The 16,047-nt window shown below is 37.7% G+C and overlaps 1 long non-coding RNA gene across 2 annotated transcripts in view; it reads left to right on the plus strand.

The window, feature by feature from the left end:
* The window catches only part of LOC136671288 (uncharacterized), a 49,061-nt gene extending 40,359 nt beyond the window's left edge, over window positions 1-8,702 (plus strand). For both annotated transcript variants that reach the window (XR_010795686.1, XR_010795687.1), the window contains exon 4: window positions 8,102-8,702. This is a non-coding gene — a long non-coding RNA (uncharacterized lncRNA). The remainder of the gene's footprint in view (window positions 1-8,101) is intronic.
* The last annotated feature ends 7,345 nt before the right edge of the window (window positions 8,703-16,047 follow it).

Below are 16,047 nucleotides of genomic sequence, written 5' to 3' on the forward strand. Positions count from 1 at the left end.
TGTGGCAGAAGCATAATGTCAACATACTTTAAGACAATTCCAGGATGTAGAGTATGTTACTGATGTATAGTGCCCACAGAATCCTACCCACATCAGCAGATAATTGTTCCGACTTGGCTGCTATTTCAAACGGTTATTTGCATTTTAGTGTGCTTCTGAAGAGCTGAAGGCAGTTCAGATTGCACTCTGAATTATCAGTATTTTATTAATTTCCTCCATTGTTGTGCATCCTACAGAAATAAGTGCTACAGCTCTCTGGAATTATTATCCAAGTGTTTGGCACTTTTATTTTTATTTTAGCAGTGTTCATGATGTGCATCAGCAGTAAAGTACATCGGAAATGTTGGCCTGTTTTACACATATCTGTGCTTCCTGATATGCATCATGAAATTAATACAAAAACAAAAGTATGAATAAAATGGGTTTCATTGGTTCTGTAAAGAAACACTAATTTAAATACGCTTTAATCATCAAAAAAAAAAAAGGTATATTTTCAGAAAAAAAAGTAAATAGCCAAAATAACAATGACTATCACCTTATCCTTCATCTATATGTTGTATGTTGGTTTGTTTAACCAGTATCTTCCATGTCTGATTGTCATTGTAGCTCCTTTTGCATTGAAAAATATGCAAATGAGTGCACACAGGGCAGAGCGCTGGCCTTTTTCTAGATTTCCTCCCCTAGATGGAACAAGACATAAACTATAACATGAATGATATATGTTTTATTATATTCCTCTATATATTAGTGGATATCTAAACCCCGCAGGATGCTGAAAGGGATGTGTTGGAGTTCGGGTGTGTGAAGTTCGGCTTTAATAGCCCTCATTTGTATTTCACATTTTTGTCAGGCACGAAGAAGGCTGCAATGGGGTTGGATTCAGGGGTCCTTCCGCTGTATGTGAACGTAGCCTGTGATGTGTTTGTGTGAGAGAGAGAGACAGAGAGAGAGAACTAGCAGAGAGCTATGAGGTAGCTCCGTCAGTCTGTATCCATCTCTTTTGAGCTGAGTGAAAGCAGCCTTGTTTTTATGGAATAAAGACCAAAAGAAAGTAAAGGGATACACACATCCTTTGCATTGTTCCCTACAATGCTCTCAGCCTCTGTCCTCTCTGACGCCATGCTGCTATGCTCAGTGTTCATTGTTATCCATGTCATTGTCATTCAACTTGACCTGAGGGCCTCACTAGACCTGCAGTGTCCATTGGTGTTAGGGGCTGTTTTGCAGATTTTTTAGTTTAGTGTCTGAATAAATGAAGCTACTGTACAGATGCATGCAGACATTTAAACACCAGGTCAAAAGACATGTTTCTAAATAAAATAAACTTTAAAAATGTTTGGTTGATCTGCTGAATATGAAATATTGAAAACATTTGCACAAGTCATGTTAAATGCATCAAATATATAAAATAACACAAATAATTGGGAATAAAAATGTACATAACTGGGTTCTCTAGAGCCCCCTCCCCCCATTCAGTGAAATGCAGTGGCCTGGTGATAGCTAACATGCTGAATTTTTGTCGAAAGAGTTGTTGTACAGAGGGTTAAACCTGCCAAAGGATAAGCTTAGTGAGTTCCACTCAAGTGGAATTCATCGTTACCTTTTTAACATGTTGCTTATAGAATTTGAGTGTACCAAAAACAAGTGGCCCATTTGAGTGTCTCAAATGGGCCAATTAAGACAGCCAGGATTTGTTACATCATAAATCCAAGTAACGAATCCAGTCAAATTATGGTCCAGCTTAGATTTACAGCTATGCTACTTTTAGTATATAATAATATATTAGTTTTATTTCATTCATTTATTCGTGTATATATTTGTGTGTATGTATGTAAGTATTTATTTGTTTGTTTGTTTATATATTTTCTGGTAGGAAGTACTTCGACATATGGCATTTTAATGAATATAGATTTTGATGGTTTTGGGGGTTAATTGATGATTGAAGTGGGAATTTAGAGCCACATTTCTTCAAGTTAACCACTGAAAACATTGCTGTGTCAGCATAATCTAAATTTGAACAGAAGTTGTATGAAATGATTATTATTATATTATCATTCTTAATATTACAACTGAGTCAAACAATATAATGGCAACGTTAAATCTAAAAATAATATTCTGCAGTGTCTTTACACATATAGCATACATTGCACAAGCTAAAAGTCTAGCAAACAAAAATTCTGTACATTTCCTGTTTAAACTGTAAGTTTACTGTTCAGAATTGTCCCAAAAATGCCTGATGTCAAGAAATGTTTATGTTCAAAATCATTTACACAACACACACACACACACACACACACACACACACACACACACACACACACACACACCAGGCTGCTTTAAAGTTTTGAGTTGAATAAACATCTAAAAACGATCTCCAAATACAAAGATTCTTCTTGTGTCAACTCATTATCCAAAGGATATTTCACTCTAAGATTGAAAGCAGCCTGTTTTAGGAGTTAACCAAGGGCTCTATTCAGCAGGGAATGGAACAGGAACAAGGAACAATGGAACAAGGCCGTAACAAGTGTGAACTAGTAGAAGTCATAACATACAATTAATAAAATAATGAATACAATATAAACCCAAAAAAAACATATATCAATAATGTTACAAAATGTTCATTTTCTCTGATGCAGACTATAAAATCACACTGTGTCTTTAAGCTAACTTTTTTACTGTTACTTTTTTGGTAAATGTGGTATACAATAAATTACGGTAGTTTAAAGGAACACTACGTAATATTTTTACAATAAAATTACAGCTTCAAAGTCATTGAGATGCTCCACTGAGCTGTAACAGAGATAAAAGTGCATCTGTCTTTGCTACTCTGCGCTCAGCACTGCAGAAACTGCACTATGTAACTTTGAGGAGGGCTGGAAACCACCTTCCTTCCATCCTCTGCCCCATTTATTTCAATACAATGCTGTAAAAAGGATTTACAAAAAAATAAAAAAAACCAACTCTTTCCTAGTGTTGCTTTAAATGTTCTATATTATTGAGGCTTTTTTGAGGAGCGAACATAAATAAATAAATAAATCAAATAAAAAAATTGGGCAGGATTTTCTAATGCTATACCAGTCCAATAACACTACATTCGATTCCAGTGCAAAATGCAAACCTCCAGTAACCCATATGTCCTTGCAGAATTCAAGGCGTTCAGTACTGAGCCGCTCCAGTCACAAAATTCCCTTTAATTCTCAGTCATGGCCACCTGGACTCTTGCAGCGCCTCTCTTCATTCAGCTGAGCTGTGATCCAGTCCCATGTATTTTTAATGAGATATCTGTTGTCCTTGCTTGGATGGATGCAAAACTCCAGGCAGACTGACAAACAGAAAATCAACACCAAACCAGAAGACCACAGAGAAGAATGCTCCCCTGTGGCTTAGGGTCTGAATCTCAGAAAGAACTAGTGCAGTGTTTTATGAACATGGTGCCAAGGCCTGCTTTTTCTAAAACTCATGCCTTCATTTAATTAAGTAAGGAGAGCATAGGTTTTGACAGGCCTATCCTAGTTAGATGGTCCTGATGACTGTAAGCCTTGAAATGTATGATACCCAAGATGAGAATTTGTTGTTGAAGTAAACGTGGGAGCTTTAAAGCTAAACCGTGTGGTATTTTTTATAGCTGAACCTACAAATTCATAACCATCGCGATGCTTCACTCTTCTGTAATAAGAATAGGCTCTGGCACTGCTACTCCTCTCAGCTCAGCACTGCAGGAACTGCACTGTGTATCTTTCAGAGCAGGATAGGAAACCATCCTCCCTCCCCCTTGATTTCAGGACAGTGCTGTAAAAGGGAATTACACTCTGCAGCTTTAAGGGGAGCCCAGGGGCAAAAAATATCAAATCTTACTAAGTGTTCTTTTAATTTTTTTTATAAAGAAGGGACTAATACAAGTATAGCTTGGATATTTAAATATTTAAATAAACATTGGAGAACAACGTTGCCTGTTTCTATACAAACACCAATATATCGATATATTTACATGCTGCCATGTGGAGATTTACTTCAAGCCACAGCCAAATGCTTATTTACTTATTCTGACCATAAACAGCCCTCTCCTTCTTGGCGAGGGCCTCTGCTGTATGCCTTCTATTATTTCTAGCTCCTCGATTCACGTCTGGATGGTGTAAAATTAGTATGCAGCCGACTGCCTGCCTTAAATAATAGGGACCAGGAGCAGCAGCCGTCGACGGGGGTTAACCAGTCCCACTCCTCCACCCCCAAGCCCCCTACCCCCACAGCCACCACAAGCCCTGCTTCCAGGTCTTAATGGGACATCAGGCGGGACAGTCTCAATTGAGGCCTAGCAACCACCCCTCCTCTTGATAAAAAAAAAATGCCCACCACCCCCTTTTGGTTCATAGACGCACCCTTTCTGAAGCCTCTTCTCTTTATTTAAGGAGGTCCCAGACAGGGTGCAAAAGCACCCCCACCCCACACCCCCACTTCAACTTTCCCTAGCTAAACGCTGCATATATTAGGCTGGTCTCCTGGTGCGACATCTCATCCACAACCGCTCCTTGCTGAAGCCTGCACTGCTATAATCTAGCTACTCCAACATCAGAGCCTTTCCCAGAGTTTCTACTGTCCACTTACATGTCGGTCACTTCAGCACCTGCTTGATGGAGAGCTCCACTACTTCAGTTAAAAGTGGATTCCCACGGTTTTTAAAGCTTCCAGATACATTTAAAGAATTAAATGTAAACAGTGAATTGGTTGATTGCAAATTGTACTGACTCTTGTTTCTTCACAGTGAAAGTGATAAGAACCTAATATAATTTACAGAACAATAGCTATTTTATTTACTTTTCAAAACAAACATCAAACATACCCACACCTTCTGCGTTTAAATGTCATATTTAGATAATATTAATAACAGAAATATAGGGGTATATCTGGAAGTTAGAAAGATTTCTTTACATAGTTTTTGCCTTTATTTATTAAATAGAACACTTCAATCTCCAAAATGAATAGCTATTAAGTGATAAGCTGTGTTTTGGTCCCAAACTTTTATATTGAAACTATCATTAAACCGTCTCAGACCTCACATAATATAACAATAACCATTTTATTTTATATTTTATTATATATATTGTTAATAAATTCATGTTTTAACATCACCATCCCACACTTAAACAGACTTATAATATGCAAACAACAGCTGTTTTTGTTTAAAATAAATCAATTCATATCATCCCAGTTGTCCAGGACTTTTATTTTGTATTATGGACTGGCTATAAAATTAAATAAAATAAAAAGTGGCACAAGGCAATAAAATCTTCTCCTCTTTTCCACTCATATGAACATAGCACGTGTTCCTGTTCTGGGGCTCTTTCTCTTTCTCTGCTCCGTAATATATCAATAACTGTGACTATTTAATATTAAAATAAAATAAACCAATGCAAAAATAAGACAATTCGAGAGTATTAAAAATGATTTGAATATGTATTTTCTTGCAGTCACATTCCCCACCTCAGTTCCTTCCCCACATTGTGAATATCTCTTTTTTAGGGCATTACAAATTGTGGACCAATCTACTTGGCTCATTTTTGTTTATCATAACCATGTTTGTACTGCAATTTTGAGATATTGCTTTAAACTGAGCTTGTCTTTAGTCATTGTCCTGGAGTTACTACTATCTAAACATTATTTGTGTGTGTGCTTGTGTGTATGTGTGTGTAGTGTATAACTGTAAATATAAATTGAAACATTCTTCAACCCTTTTGTCATTTTATGGGAACTGTTGCATAGTTTTAACCATTTTATTTAACAAACAAACAAACAAACAAATAAAAAAGAAAAAAATTGAATAAAAAAAATTGAAATAAAATGATAAAAGAGGAGTAGAATGTTTGAGAAACAAATACTACACATAAATGCTTATGTATTTATGTAAAAAAAATATGGAAAAGTGGATGGAAAATTAACCATTTTAGATGATGTTCTGTGACCCTGTGGATTGTTCATGTTTGTGATATTACAGTTGATTGGTATACGTGTAAATTTAAAATAAATAAATAACTGGGTCTTAACAAAGGAACTAAGTGCTGGATATTCAGGAAAATTCTGATTTCTCTTTCAACATTTGGCATTCATGAGGGAAAATCTTCAAGGTGGAGCTGGTGGCAAAATAATGAACAAATCCAAAACCTTCTAGGGAGCAAAGAGAGAACAGGGATCCAAATACCCTAGTCTTCCTATTCTACTCAAAACCAAGGGGGGAAAAGGGATAATCCAAAAGAAAATTGCATCCAACGCCTGTATCTTGGCTGTTGTTTGTACGTTTCATTCAGTCGGAAAGGAGTGTAGAAAGGCTTAGAGGTGTTATATAGATTATACACAAAGGCATCACTATCAGTGGCTCAGGGAAATGGAAAACAGAGGAGGTATAATGATCCTTAGTAAGTGACGATTTTAAAACTGTTTTCATTTGGCCGTTGACGTAATACGGTCTGTATTTTGGCAATTTTACACCATGCACACAAATCCTGTTCTTCCACTTCATGGCTCTCACAGACTGAAGCAGTGGTCTGTGTATTTTTTTTTTTTTTAACAAAACCCATTTTGATTTGTTCTATGTTCGCTGCCAATTATTTTGATCTACCAAAAAGTAGCAAACCCACTGAGGCCATATTGTCCTTGCACACACTTAGCATCATTAAAATCCAGACACGGATACAGACACTGCTGGGTAACCAACCATGCTTGATTTGAATCATGTTCTTGGGAGCGCCCATGACTGTGCAGCATGACGAAGCAGACACTGGGCTGATATGAGGCTGGTATAACCAGTCTCAGTAGTTTGCTGTCTGCTCCTCAATCCCCAGAGGGAACATAAAGAGCCCTAGACTAGAACCAGGAGGCACTCCAACCCCCCTACATACTCCACTCCAAGCTGTAGGCCTAGGGGTCAAGCTCAGTGCCCAGACAGTCCTTCCCTTGACCTTTTGTCTGGCTCTAGGCTCGGGGTCAATCCTCACAGCTGATAAAGTTGGCTTCCCCACCCCTCGACCTGTCTGCAAGCAAACACACACATACACACACACACACACACACACACATATGCACGCGTCCACATGTGCTTTGGCGTGGCGGCAGCAGGAGCAGCCAAACACACTCCCCTGTACACACACACACGGCGTCATGGCACGTGATGCTGAGTTGCTGCAGCATCCACACACTGTCAATCAACCTCCAACCCCCCACCTTCCTCTCTACTGTAGCCGCACCTCATTCATACATACAGCACAGGCTAGCAGTGAGTAATCAGCACTGAGCAGTTCTGTGAGTGATGCCACAGAAGAACCAATTTGGGATCATTAAAGAACCTTGAATAATATAGTGTGCAGAACATTTAAAATACTTACACCTAGTCTTTACACCTAATATTTCTTATTGCGAGATTAGAATATATATATATAATATCTGGAGTGTGCTTTATTCCATTGGCAGATCATCTCATTCCACATTCAGAGCATTTTTCTTTCAAAACAGAGGAAAATTATTCACATTATTCCTTGTTGGTCTGCCAACAAAAACAACAAAATAAGAGTTTCACTAAAACCACCAAATAGGTTGAATATGCTTATTGTTCTTATAATAATCAGAACCCCTGTTAACACATGGAGGTTAAACACAACAAATGTTCTTCACTGACACACAGCTCATTTATAGAACTGATTCTCCAGTCGACCATCCGTTGAAAGACTTGAAGGGTTTTTAAGGAACCGGTTCCTCAATGGCAAAGGATACACTGCCTAAATGCTTGGCTAAATGTACTGATGTAGTGTAGTCTGTAACAGTATAAACAGCTGTCCACTGATTGAAATGATCAATGCATCATGAAGTCTTAAATTACACTACAGTACGATCTGATGTAGATTCACTCTGAAGATGCTCGTTTTGATTAGATTTCTGTTTTTGTATGAATAAATATATTTTTAAGTAACCCAAGTATGCAGACATTATTCTCCAAAGGAAATGATCACATGTAATTAAAACAGAATGAATTATAATATATTCTAACATTCCAAACATTTTGAAGCTGAATTTTTGTGGAGTGTTGTGACATATTTCTGTGCTTTTCTTCTTTCAGATTCTATGAATGCAGAAGTCATTGTCTGACTGTTTACGATCTCAAGGCTTGACCCACTGAAAGAAGATAATGGATAAAGCAATAACATGTTCTTTCTGAATGATTATGTAGAGAGCTTTGTTCTGTACATTGTATGGGTAAGTATTATGGGCCTAAACTAAAGGTAAGTATCTGGATGTGCTTTGCCTGTTTTTGCCATGTAGCATGGATAGAGGATGTCTTGGTGATTTCCTTAACATTGTAATAATTCAGTGTAATTCTATGAATATAACGTCGCTGTCCAAAGAAAAACACGTATCTCCATTTTGCCATTTTGGTCAATTTTTAGTTTGAAAACAGCAGAGGTTCTTAACATTATGTGAAAATTCCATAATGAAAAGACCAATGGAAATGCTCCAAATTGCCCCAGAATTAACATTTACATTGATTTTCCATTCTTCTTCTCCTGTGAAGTTACTATTTTGGAGATTTTTGGTTTTTTTGGACAGTGAAGATATACCAAATCATTTTCCATTTAATTATAACTAATTACTATGAATATGTTTTTGTTTTATACTTAATTATTGTATACTTAATGATATAAAGAAAACATCTGATGTGGTTGTACTGAAAATTACTGAAAAATAAAAGAAAAAATGAATTCATCCCACGTTGTGTTTTTCTTTTTTTCTTTTTTGTTTTAATTGCACATCAGCCTCATTATGATAACATGATGTCCACGGTGGAAAAAAAGTGAATAAGAATTGAAAAACCCTGTCATTTTGTTTGCTGGTAATAACAGTGATGTTTACTAAATCTGCCTCCATCTTCACAACATTCGTGAAGCATTTTCTGCTTCTTAGATCCCAAAAACATTCAGTGACGCTGAGGTCCGGGCTCTGGAGTGGTCAAACCATTCTTCTGAAAACACCAGCAGCTTCTTATATTTGAGTTTTCTTCTATTTTCTTCTCATATTCGGGGCTCTTTGACCACTACACATCTTTTCAGAGCCAGAGCACTGAGTTATATTTTCATAGTGGAAAGATAGACTGAAATATCTATGGATTTTTTCAGAAGCCCCTTGTCCAGCAGAACAGGCCGTCCAGCCTTGTGGTAAGGCACTCTGACCTGAGAAAAAGAGAGCAGAAGAGATTATGGTGCTCTGGGCTGTGGTATCGACCATACTGGGGGCCACCCATGGAGTGTCCAGTGGGGCGTGAGATGGGCCGATATACATGCTTACCGAGCATGGCAGATTCTCTTACTCTCACCAGGATAAACCCACAGAGTACAGGCCTTTCTTCAGCATGGGCCAGGAGATTAGTGCTGAAACACTTGTCCCACAGCAACCCCTCCCTCCAGCTATCCCCCCACCACGTAGATACGGGTGTCCGATCTCAGCCTCTGTCCAAACTTTAGTCCACCTGCAAGATTGCTCCTACTCTCTGTAAAATAAAGTGACAAATGGAACCAGAACGTTTTTTTTGTGTGTATTAAAAGTGTCATAGACGAGCAACACTCGAATTTTGTAAAGAAACTGCATGTAGTTCTCTTAATATAAGGGGTGTTAAACAATGTAAAGGAACACTAGGTAGTATTTTAAAGCTTCAAAATCATTGTGATGTTTCATTGACATGAAATATGGAGCACAGAGCCTCTGTTGTTGCTCGTCCAGGCTCATGTAACTTTGGAGGAGAGTAGCTTTTTCCTAGAATGATATATTACCATACAGGGACCATTATTTATTTGTTTCATGTCCAGTAAATATGAGCATTTTTGTTCAGAAGTCTGGGCCCTTGTTCCAAGACCACCACTTCCTTTTCTCAGTGAGGGCTCTTTGACAGCTCCATAGCCTTTCAGACCCATAAGAGTAAATTGTCTTCTCACAGTGGAAAGAAACTGCTGAGGATCTGTAAGGACTGAAGGAAGAGTGGCGCTTGATATTCTTCCATCTCAAAGTCAAGAACTTAAAGTTTTGGGAACTCCTGCCTCTCGCCACTTAGAGAAAACACCTTTAATGGCTGTTTCATCTGGAAGTGAAATAAATGAAGGGTGGACTCACTTGCACTAATCCATTGATCTAAGAACACTAGCAGCTCCTTTGTTTGATTTACATATTGTATGTTCTTCCTTTTTCCAGAGATCCTAGATCCAGACACACATTCCTTCAGAGCTATAGCACCGAGTAAAGCCAAAAACCATGGGTTTGATTCTTTCTGCCACTTTAGCAGCCTTTTGTCAGGAAAGCTGGTTACTGACGGTAATGATGTCAGCAAACACCAGACAGTGCAGGATAGTGACACAGTAACGATGACAAATATCACAGTATTGTTTTAACAAGTACCAATTTGCAGGATTGGTTGAAGTAGGGAATGTTCACAATGACAAATCTTGTTACTGTGCCTTCCGCACTGGACGGCTACATGTGCTGAGTTTTGCGGCTGATATTAGAGCCTTTAAATCACAATAAATATAAAATAAAAATAAAAACCTGTGAGATATCATGTTTCAGTGTCTTCCATGCTGTTTGGATGTAAACTAAATTGTATAAATACTATGTTCAAACCCAGCAAGTGCAAAACAATAAAATTAAAATAAATACAAAAAAAAAAAATAGAAAAAAAAAAAGAAAACTCATATTCTTATAAACCATAAACCATGTGTTGCTCTGCATGCCTTGTGCACTAGACCCCTTTCACCAGATTTTTCGATGCTTAGAAACTACACAGGACCACCACAGAGCAGGTATTATTATTAGTAGCATTATTTGGGTGGTGGTTCATTCCCAGCACTGAAGTGAATGTGTGTTGTGGATCAGGCACAGCAGTGCAGTCGCAGTATATGTATATGTAATGTATGGAGTCTGGAATGGTCCCGCTATATGGAGTGTAAGGAGGAGTCTGGAGGGGTATATGAAGTGTATGGAATGGTCCGTGGGGGAGGTTTGCAGTGGAATAAAGGAGGGTGGGGAAGGGCAGCAGGGCGTCTGTGAACTTGAAGAGCAGTTTGTCATGCTAACTCTGCTGCTGCTATTGAACACACAGAGGCAGGGAGCAAGAGATTCACAGGACCTCAGCCTTTATCATGTAAACACAGCTGTACAAGACCGAGGTTGAGGAGCTCTCACACAGGAGTGCATCTGCTCTACAGGATCCTTAACCAGTGCAATAATCACCATGCAGAACTTTTACTTTCATGGCAGCTGTGTAGTTTAACCAGTGTTCAGTTTAACTTAATGCCAGTTTTAAGAAAAGAGAAAGTGGATATTCTAAAATGCTTAGCGAGTTAATGTATTTACACAGAGATCATTGATTGTCACAGAGGCTTTAATGTTCAACAAGAGACTTGTTAAGAACGTTTACGTTAATGTTGGGTAGTTAAATTACACAAGGTGTAATTATATTTTGGACATGAAGTGTATATTGATAAAAGCAACCATAAAATTAAAAACATCAAATAAAATTCTTATTGATTTTCTGTTATTCATTTTACCTTACAGAAAAATCACTTTTATTTATGGATACATATATTTCCCTTCTTGTATCATGATTAATTTATGTCCATGCTTTTATTGTGTTATTTTATGGTGTAGGATGTTTAATTAGATTTTGATATTTTATGTGAAAATTCAACAATCAGCAAAAAAAAAAAAAACGAATACTTCTTCGTTTAAAACTCATTTCTAATAAATTATCGTTTGAACAAAATAAACTAATCCTTTTAAAGATCTTTAATGTCGTCTGTAATCACCTGAAATGACAACCATAATAGCATAAGTGAACATGGGACAAGCATAAAATTCCTGAAACAAAGCAATACCTTTCAAATGTATAAAAAAACAAATATTCAGTGGTAAAAAAAAAAATAATAATAATAATACATTTGTTTGTTAAAAAATCTGCTGAATCTGTAACCTTTTATAGTTCAGTACAATTTTATCACTACAATAAAGATTTAAATTTGTTACGTTTTCACAGCACCCATCCTAAATCACAGGTTTGTGAGTTTTGAGGTGCTTCGTTTTCCAAAAAAAAAATAAAGTAAAAGCCAGGGGGAAAAATCACACTACATTGTAATTGCATAAGGCTGTTTTATTTTATTTTATGTTTTGTATAGGTATGATTTTAGTCATTTCGTCTAAGGTTAACATGAGAGAAAGGATACTCTATTTCTTGCAAGGCTTAGCTTCATGCCGCCAACAATGACCATGCCCTTGGTGTAGCTGTATTTTGAACAGAAAACCCAAGAATTTTAACTCCTGGTTGAGTTGGATAGAAAGAGACACCAATTTGCCAAAGGCTAACATTAGCTTGATTAGCTTACATGACAGAAGTCGGATCTCTCTTCACATTGTGAAATATTTGAAATAAAACCAAATTTAAGCCCTACATTTCTGTGCTTTGACAGGAGGGTGTTATCTGCAGCAACTCAAAATTCCTATATTCGCTACACTGAACTGGATGGAAGAGCAAACTTGCCGTTTGTTTGCTAACTTTAGCTTGATTAGCTTACATGACACACATTTGATCTATTCTGAGCTTGAAATATGAACTGAAATTTGTAGCCTGTTTAACTTTTAATTAATCACAAATGATACAGGGTTGAATGTGACTTTTAATGTTTTTACAAGCCAGTTGCTGTGGCTACAGTGTGATTGCTGACAGAGCTAACGAAGGTCAGGTCTCTGTATAATAAACATCCCCTTGCATTTATATGTGCTTAATTGTTTTATTTTTTTATGCCACAAGGCTATATGCTTATTTACCTGCATTACTCTTGTCCACATGAAAAGCATTAGGCATTAAAAAAATCCCATTCTTGCCTTTTTCTTCAGCTGGCTGTCTGGCCACTCATTAATGAATCCAGAGCGTCCTTTTTTTTTGCAGCCTTCATCTGAATGGCTTCTTCTATAGGGCAACCCATTTGTATTTAATGCATCTAGTGTAATCATTGCTTGTCTTGGGGATAAAAAAGGCATATTCCAGACACTTACTAAAAGCTGGCATGGTCTATAATCTTTGAATTTTCAAGGGGACAGGGACAGTTAAGATGGGGAGGGGGTCCGTCAATTATGTGTCATTTATTTTCAAATCATATGGAAAAAGGGGTCTGTAAGAATGCGGCCCACCTACAGCTGGAACAAAAGCGCTGCGCGTGATTGGCTGAAGCTCTGAACACTGTCTGTAATGGCTGCTTCAGTAATGCACTGACCCTCGGCACTTTTACTGCACCGCCGGCCCATAAGCACCAATATGCTCCGTCTTATAAAATTAACGAGAGTAGGGGGAACGTCAGACTGGAAAGTGGGCTGTTTGAAAGGGGGAGAAGTGTGTGAAAATAAGGCCTGTATAAAAAGAAGCCCAGCCCTCCTCCCTCTGATAGGAAATGATTGTGTTGTATGTATTATGCTGTATGAATTCCACATTTTGTCCACCTTTTGGATTTTATTTATTTTATTTTATTATTATTATTATTTTTCTTTTTTTTTGCTTGCTGCTTTTACAAGCCTGTTATGTTCGCCCGTAATGTCGCCCAGGCCATTGAAAGCAGCTCAATTTATGGACGTATGACTGTAGCAGGTTGTTACACCAAGGCCTTCAGCGAAATAATCCGGACTGGTGCTCATTTACAGCCTGTTGTGGGGCTGGAAAAGCAGGAAGCTGTGAAATAGGCCATTTTATAGTGTTTACAAGTGACTACTAAATGCTTCATAGGTTTTCAGTTTGGATTCTAGTATAAGGACAATACAAATGCCTTTAGCATGTAGGTGTTAGCAAAAATTAGAACATCTTGTTCTTATTATGAAGGACCTGGGACAGTCCTAACATGAGTCTTATTGATACTGCTTTCTGACCAAATTGATGTAATTTTCATACATTTTAGATTTATATTCAGATTTGATGTTAAAGAACACTTTATATAGCACCAGAATGTGTTTGATTTCTTAAAGAACAAGAACCTTTTTTGTTGCTATGTAGAACCATTAACAAAAATGTGCTGTGTTGAAAATAAAAAACAGTTCTAGAATTCATAGTTCTTTTAAACAAAACCTAGAGCCCTCTTTTCGTAAGAGTGCGTTTTACAGTATGTTTGTTCACGAGCAGTATACTTCCTTCTTGCTATTCTAACCAAATTAAGCAATCAACTCTCAATATACATTTAAATGCACAATGTACAATATCAATGCCTTTGTATTTATATGCATATATATTTTAAAGATAATTTAATTATATCCCTATTAATCCAATGAAAAATGTCTTAGAGTGTTCGCATATGGCATGAGATCCAGTGTTAAGCAGCATAAAGTCTCTAAAAAAAAGGTATTGTTTGGATTTGTCACTATTTCACTATTCATTCAAAGGCTCAGAAAGCATTTATAAATTCAATGGGTGATGTTGAATGTTAAATAAAATTGTTATACAGACCTTTCAGCATGTGTAAAGAAATCTGTACAGTTTGAGGCTGTTTACCTCTCAGTGATCAAAATACCCAGAAATGTCTTGGAAAATTTTAACACCTCAGGAATCTGTCGCCAGTTCCACTCTGGTTTTTATAGACTAGGATTCTGGTTTGAAAAATAAAGTGTTCCTGCTGCAGCTAGTTCGTTAAGATAATTTTCTTTTTTTTCTGTAATTGTCCTTATTTATTTATTTATCCTTATATTTTCTGCCTCCATCCTTCCATAACTCCTTGAAGAGAAATATGCTACTGGTATGTGTGTGTGTGAAAGAGAGAGAGAGAGAGAGAGAGAGAGAGAGTGTGTGTGTGTGTTTATGCGACTGCCTGCCCATTGGTGGTTGTGTATGAGGCTTCTGCACTAAATTATTCATGCATCATTTAAATACATGCAAATGGATTTTCTTGCTTGTGCTGGACTAGGTCTTGTACCTATGGCAACAGCACCTCCTCCCAGAAGCTCCATGGCTTTGCGGGTCCTCACAACAATCCTTCCGCTTTGGTGGAGGATGCAGCTCTCAAGGTTAAGAGCTGGAAGAACACACTTGTCTCCGGTTTACACAACGGTCACCAGCTTCCAAAACAGACCACCAACGGACTGATTAACATCAGGATGAGAGAGCAATGTCGCTGAAGATTGAGCTGCAAAAGAGTTCCACACATGCTTTAAAATAAGTTTTTTTTTTGGAGGGGTCTTTAATTTGTTTTTTTGAGCCTTCAAGCTGTGTCAGAATGCAACACATTCCTAACGACTGATTGGCCACTGCAGACCTAATAACCTCATCCTTTCCCCCCCCTAAAGATCCACTTATAATGTAGCATTTAAATAGTTTCAAATACAACTGACCCTAAAACAGTCATCATTTGGATATTCCAATCTCTCTAGTATTTAACAGGCCATGTTAATTACTTTTACACATAAATGATCTCTTTTATGACTGGCTGCCCTGTTCTTTACTGTGCAGTTCAGGCTGAAACCCTCCTTGTACATACTATGGGCTGAATATGGCACATTTTCAAAATGTTGATTTTTTTTACATCAAAATTATGGTAATCTCATAATGAGCTGCTTCATCAGCTTTGACCAAGTATGGGCTCTTTAAATGATCAGAACATAAACTTATTATTCATTCATTATCTGTAACCGCTTATCCAGTTCAGGGTCACGGTGGGTCCAGAGCCTACCTGGAATCATTGGGCGCCAGTCCTTCACAGGGCAACACAGACACATCCACGGACACTTTGAGTCGCCAATCCACCTACCAACGTGTGTTTTTTGGACTGTGGGAGGAAACCGGAGCACCCGGAGGAAACCCACGCGAACAACACACCAACTCCTCACAGACAGTCACCCAGAGCGGGAATCGAACCCACAACCTCCAGGTCCCTGGAGATGTGTGACAGCGACACTACCTGCTGCACCATTGTGCCACCCTATAAACTTATTATTTATGGGTAATATTATCTGAAGAGGGGTTTCTGTGTAGTAACAAAATATACATTTAGCATA

This window comes from Hoplias malabaricus, chromosome 16, assembly GCF_029633855.1.
Source record: "Hoplias malabaricus isolate fHopMal1 chromosome 16, fHopMal1.hap1, whole genome shotgun sequence".
Classification (NCBI taxonomy): Eukaryota; Metazoa; Chordata; class Actinopteri; order Characiformes; family Erythrinidae; genus Hoplias; species Hoplias malabaricus.